Source organism: Octodon degus, unplaced genomic scaffold (genome assembly GCF_000260255.1).
Source record: "Octodon degus isolate 3935 unplaced genomic scaffold, OctDeg1.0 scaffold00088, whole genome shotgun sequence".
NCBI classification, from domain to species: Eukaryota; Metazoa; Chordata; class Mammalia; order Rodentia; family Octodontidae; genus Octodon; species Octodon degus.
Genome location: NW_004524664.1, coordinates 9,892,617 through 9,898,245, shown reverse-complemented (window position 1 = coordinate 9,898,245; position 5,629 = coordinate 9,892,617). Strand labels below are relative to the sequence as shown.

General features: G+C 36.0%; 1 pseudogene; it reads left to right on the top strand.

The window, feature by feature from the left end:
* Positions 1-860: 860 nt before the first annotated feature.
* On the top strand, positions 861-3,666 carry LOC101565923 (annotated as a pseudogene).
* Positions 3,667-5,629: the final 1,963 nt, after the last annotated feature.

Below are 5,629 nucleotides of genomic sequence, written 5' to 3'. Positions count from 1 at the left end.
GACTCTCCTTAGGCATACTCTACATCATCGATCACTTTCCTCTTTGGCCCCATAATCTCCTTGATCAGAAAATTTGGGACACAACTGAGTTTCATGATGTTACAGTACAAGTTCTCCTAGTTCCTGAGTCTTTACTGACTTTGAAAGGCTGGAGCCAAAATGTTGCTTTACTCTTCATTCCTTTTATTTCTCTCTCTTGTCTAATTGCTCTAGCTAGTATTTTCAGAACTATTTTGAATAGGAATGGTGATAGCAGAATTTTTTCTTTTTCCTGATTTTATTGTGAAAGCTTTCAGTTTTGTCCAGTTAGTATGATGCTGATTGTTGGTTTCTCATAGATGACTTTTATCAGATTGAGGTAAAGATAATGGACTCTGATTTTCTGTGGGATTTTTTAAATCATGAATGAGTGTTGGACTTTGTCAAAATCTTTTTCTGCATCTACTGAGATGATAGTGTTGTTGTCTTTGACTCTTTATGTGGTGTATTACACTTACTGATTTGCATACATTGAACCATCTCTGCATCGCTGGGATCAATCCCATGTGGTCATGGTGTACAGTCTTCTTGATGATTTTCTGTATTCTGTTTGCTAGTATTTTACTGATTATTTTGAATGTATGTTCATTAGAGAAATTGGCCTGTAGTTGTCTTTTTCAGTTGGGTCTTTCTCTGGTTTTGGTATCAGGGAGATATTTTCCTACAGGAATGAGTTAAGAAGTATTGCTTCCCTTTCAATTTCATTAAAAAGTTTAAGGAGGGCATGCTGCACAGGAATGGCTGTTGATCTCCAGTGGGTGCATGCCCAGGCTCTATCCTGGGGCTCTGGTGTTCTGCTGCTGTCCAGTGAAGAGAAAGATATGGTGCTCTGAGTCACCCAAAACATGAAAACTAACACTGAAAGTAAGGCCACAGTCAGTATGGCAGGTGCAAAGCATGTGCCCTTGGCCACTGCTGACACCTCCAAGCCAGGTCTGAGCCCAAGAACAGCTCTCAGAGACATCAGTAACAAAGTCACTGAGCAGCTGCAAGCCAGAGTGCCCTGAAAAAGGAAGCAAGAACTTTGGTGACTGGAAAAGTTACTGCTAAAAAAACCCTACAGAAACCTCTGGGAAAAGTGCCTGTGTGTGTGTGCCAGAGCCTGAACTTGTGCCTATTAAGGAAGAAAAACTTTCTCCTGAACCCATTTTGGTTGATACTCCCTCTTCAAGCCCCATGGAGATCTCTGGATGTGCCCCTGCTGAAGAAGTTCTGTGTCAGGCTTTCTCTGTTGTCTTTCTGGCTGTGAATGATATAGATGTGGAGGATGGAGCAGATCCAAAACTCTGTAGTGAATACATGAAAGATATCTATGCTTATCTCCAACGACAAGAGAAAGAGCAGTCAGTCAGATGAAAATACCTACTGGGTCAAGAAATCACTGGAAACATGAGAGCCATCCTAATTGACTGGCTAGAACAGATTCAGATGAAATTCAGGTTGCCGCAGGAGACCATGTATATGACTGTTAACTACTGATCAGTTCATGCAGAATAACTATGTACCTAAGAAGATGCTGCAGCTGGTCAGAGTCACTGCCATGTTCATCTCAGGCAAATATGAAGAAATGTACCCTCCAGAAATCAAAGACTTTGCCTATGTGACTAATAACACTTACAGTATTAGACAACAAAGAGAAGGCAAGGACAAAAGCTAGGAAACATGACAGGGGCAAGGCCATACATTTATATGTACAAGACGGGTAAGGCAAAGATCCTGAGAATCTTCAGCAGGTTTTCGAAACTAGCACTTAATTGGTAGGATTCTCAATCTGACTAACTATATATGCTGATACCTATGAACTAAGCAACTGCACTGAAGATAGCAATGTGTAATAGTAGGGTCATGCTTGGAATGCCTGTCATTCTGGTCTTCTAAATATGTACTGCTTGTCATGGCATACCAATTACTGCCATACTTTCTCTCAAGTAAATGGTTGTTTAAAAACAAAAGGTTAATAAATGAAAACAAGAGAGAAGAAAAAAAATGTCACAGGACTGTCCTGCTACAATGCTGTATAGGGTTAGATTTCTAAACTTCTGTGTAAAAATATGTAATTGTTAATTCCTATTTTTAATATTGCTTTATATTTTTAATTTTTTTCTTCATATTCTGTAGGGACTTAAAGGTTAATATATCAATATTTGATGGAAAATACCTGTTCCATGTTATGCCTAAGATATTTGATATTCAGACAATATTTGTAGGGTAATAACAATAAACTTCTCTTTTAGAGGGTTAACAACCTAAGTTTGCAGACTAGAAATTAGAGAAAAAGAAGGGCTGCAAGGACAGCCAACATTCTGGCCTTAGCCTTTCAAGATCAAGGAAGACTCAAGACATAGGAGAACCTGTACTGTAATATCATGTAACTCAGTTGTGTCCCAAATTTCTGATCAAGGAGATTAAGGGGCCACAGAGGAAAGTGACTGATAATGTAGAGTATGCCTAAGGAGAGTCACATGGATAGAAAACATTCTCTCAGGCTTTCATAGAGAGCAAATTGGTCAAGCAATGGCCATGACTAATGCACAAGGCAGACACTGAGAAAGGATCTACAAACTGTGGTACAGGGTTTCTGGATAAATCCTGAGGGGACATGCCTGACCTTGTCAGATACAAAAGCTACATTTCTTGTTATGTAGGTCTTGCTTTATCTTGGTCTTAACCATCCACCAGAAAAAATAAAAACTAAGTATAAAAAGTAAAGTCATATTAATATGCTGAGCTGTAAAACGTTTAAGTCAACAACTTCTGACATTGCCAGTCTTAGGGAAAACCCACTACTATTATGGACTACTGGATTATATTGGAATATTTTTCTGAATTCATGCACCTACAATATTTAAATGACAATGGAATACCCTTCTCTGACAAAATGCAACAAGAAAAAGGGATACAAATGAACAACGATTTTGTATCTGTACATTCAAAATAGTTACAATAGATATACAGCTACATTCTCTTAATTCAATGAATAGAAAGATTTGTTCTAATAATGTTTTTGGACAGGATATTATGTCTGCATCTTGTACAATGAATAACCACTAAGACAATAATATGCAATGTATTAAGTATTGAAACTGTCCTACTAATCAGTTTTGAAACTGTCTCATTGCTATTTGTTTCTCAATAAAATTACTTTAAAAAAAAAACAACACACTAAACACCAGATCAGGCAGATGGAAACGAAGATCCTAAGAGTTGTAAACTTGGGTCTGGGTCACCGCACCCCCCCCACACACACTTTCTTCATAGAACATCTAAGATTGGAGAGATTGATTTTGAGCAACATATACATTGGGCAAACACCTGATGGAACTGTCTATGTTGAACTATGATATGGTACACTATCCTCAAATTTCAGCATGAGCTTTTTGCTTAGCACAGAAAATTCTTGATGATAGTGAATGGACACCAACTCTGTAGCATTTTGTACACTGAAGAGTCTCTTTTTCCTGTAATACAGTACCTGGCTAAGAATGTAGTAGTAGTCAATTGTGGGCTTACAAAGCATATGACTATTGAGAACAAGTATGCCACTTCAAAGCATGCTAAATCAGCACTCTAGCACAGCTAAATTGTGTAATAGTTGAAGATTTGGCCAAGGCCATGACAAAAGTGTAACTTGTAAACTTGAATACTCTATTTGCAAATAAATTGGCACCATGTGCCACTTGTACATACTATACTGTATTAACAGACTTTAATAAAGATTGTGGACCTTTTATATTTTATACCTCACAAAAAAGTTTAAGGAATATCAGTACTAACTCTTCTCTAAGTTTCTTGTTGAATTCAGCTGTGAATACATCAGGACCTGGGCCTTTCTTTACTGCTAAGTTTTTAGTTATATTTTTAATTTCATTGGCTGATATTGGATCATTCAAAATTTAGAACCTTCTTGATTCAGCTTTCGTAATTTGTGCATATCCAGGAATCTATCTGTCTTTTCTATTTTTTCCATCCTATAAGAGTAAAGATTTTCAAACTTGGTTTTGATGATCTTTTCAATTTCCATGAGCTCTGTAGTGATTTCACCCTTCTCATTTCTCAATGCATGAGTGTCTTTCCTTTCCTTTTTTGATAAGACTGGCTAAATTTTTATCAATTTTATTTATTCTTTAAAACAATCACCTCTTCATTAATTCTTTGTATTATTTTCTTAGTCTCAGTTATATTAATTTCTGCTCTGATATTTATTATTTTCTCCCTTCTGTGGGCTTTAGACTTGACTTGCTCTTCTTTTGCTAGAAGTTTGAGATGCGACACTAGGATATCTGTGCTCATTCAGTTTTCCTGACATGAGAATTCACTACTATAAATTTATCTCTTAAAACTGCTTTCATTATGTCCCACAGGTTTTGTTATGTGAATCTGCATGTCTCTTTAATTGTAGGTATTGTTTAATTTCTTCTTTAATTTCATCTGTGACCCATTGGTTGTTCAGGAAGGGTTTCTTTTTAATTTCCTTGTGTTTGTGGATTTTTATGATTTCTTTTGCCATTAATTTTGAATTTCAATACCCTATGGTCAAATGATATGTATGGGATAATTTCAGTTCCTTTACATTTACTTAAACATGTTCTATGGCCTAGTATATGGTCTACTTTAGAGAAACGTCCCATGTGCAGCTAAGAAGAATGTGCATTCTGATGTTGTTGGGTAGAACAATGTAAACATCCACTAAGTCCATTTGTTCACAGGTTTGGTTCATTTCTCAAATTTCTTTGCCGGTTTTTCATCTGGTTGTTCTACCTATTTGTAATAGTGGAGTATTAACATTCTCCATTACAATTGTGTTATAGAAAATTTGATTTTTGGGGGCTGGGGAGATGGCTCAGCAGAATAAGCATTTCCCTGGCAAGCGCAAGGACCTGATTTCAATCCATGATTCCACAAAAAAAAAAAAGAAAATTTGATTTTTCATGTTTATTATTTGCTTAAGTAGTTGAGTGCTCCCATATTTGGTGCATACATATTTATGATTTTTATCTCTCCCTCTCTAAATTTTTCCATAACAAGTATGTGGTGACCTTCTTCATCTCTTTTGATCATTCTTAGTTTGAGTTTCATATTGACTATGAAAAAAATAGCTACCTCTTTTTTTTCTGGGTTCCTGTTACATGATGTATTGTTTTCCATTCTTTGACTTTCAGCCTGTGAATTTCCTTTTGAGTTAAATGTGTTTCTTAGATACAATATATTCTTGGATCTTGTTTCTTGACTGATTATACCAATCTGTTTCTTTTGATGGGTGAATTGAGGCCATTTACAATGATGGTTATAACTCATAGATATTTGTTTATCTTTATCATGCTGCTTTCCTGCTATTGGCATTCTACTTCCCCCCTCTATTTAACTGCTTGTCCTGTTTGGTCATTTCTTTCTGTTGTTCTTGGAGTTATGATTCTTTTTTTCTTGTGTAGAATTTCTTTCAGTACTCCTTGTAGTGTTGGTTTATTGGCCATAAATTTCTTCAATTATTCTTTGTCACACAAGTATCTTATTTGTCTATTAATTGTGGAAGATAGTTTTTAAGTGTACATTGACTCTCATTGATATTTGTTTCTCACTAAAATTATTTTTT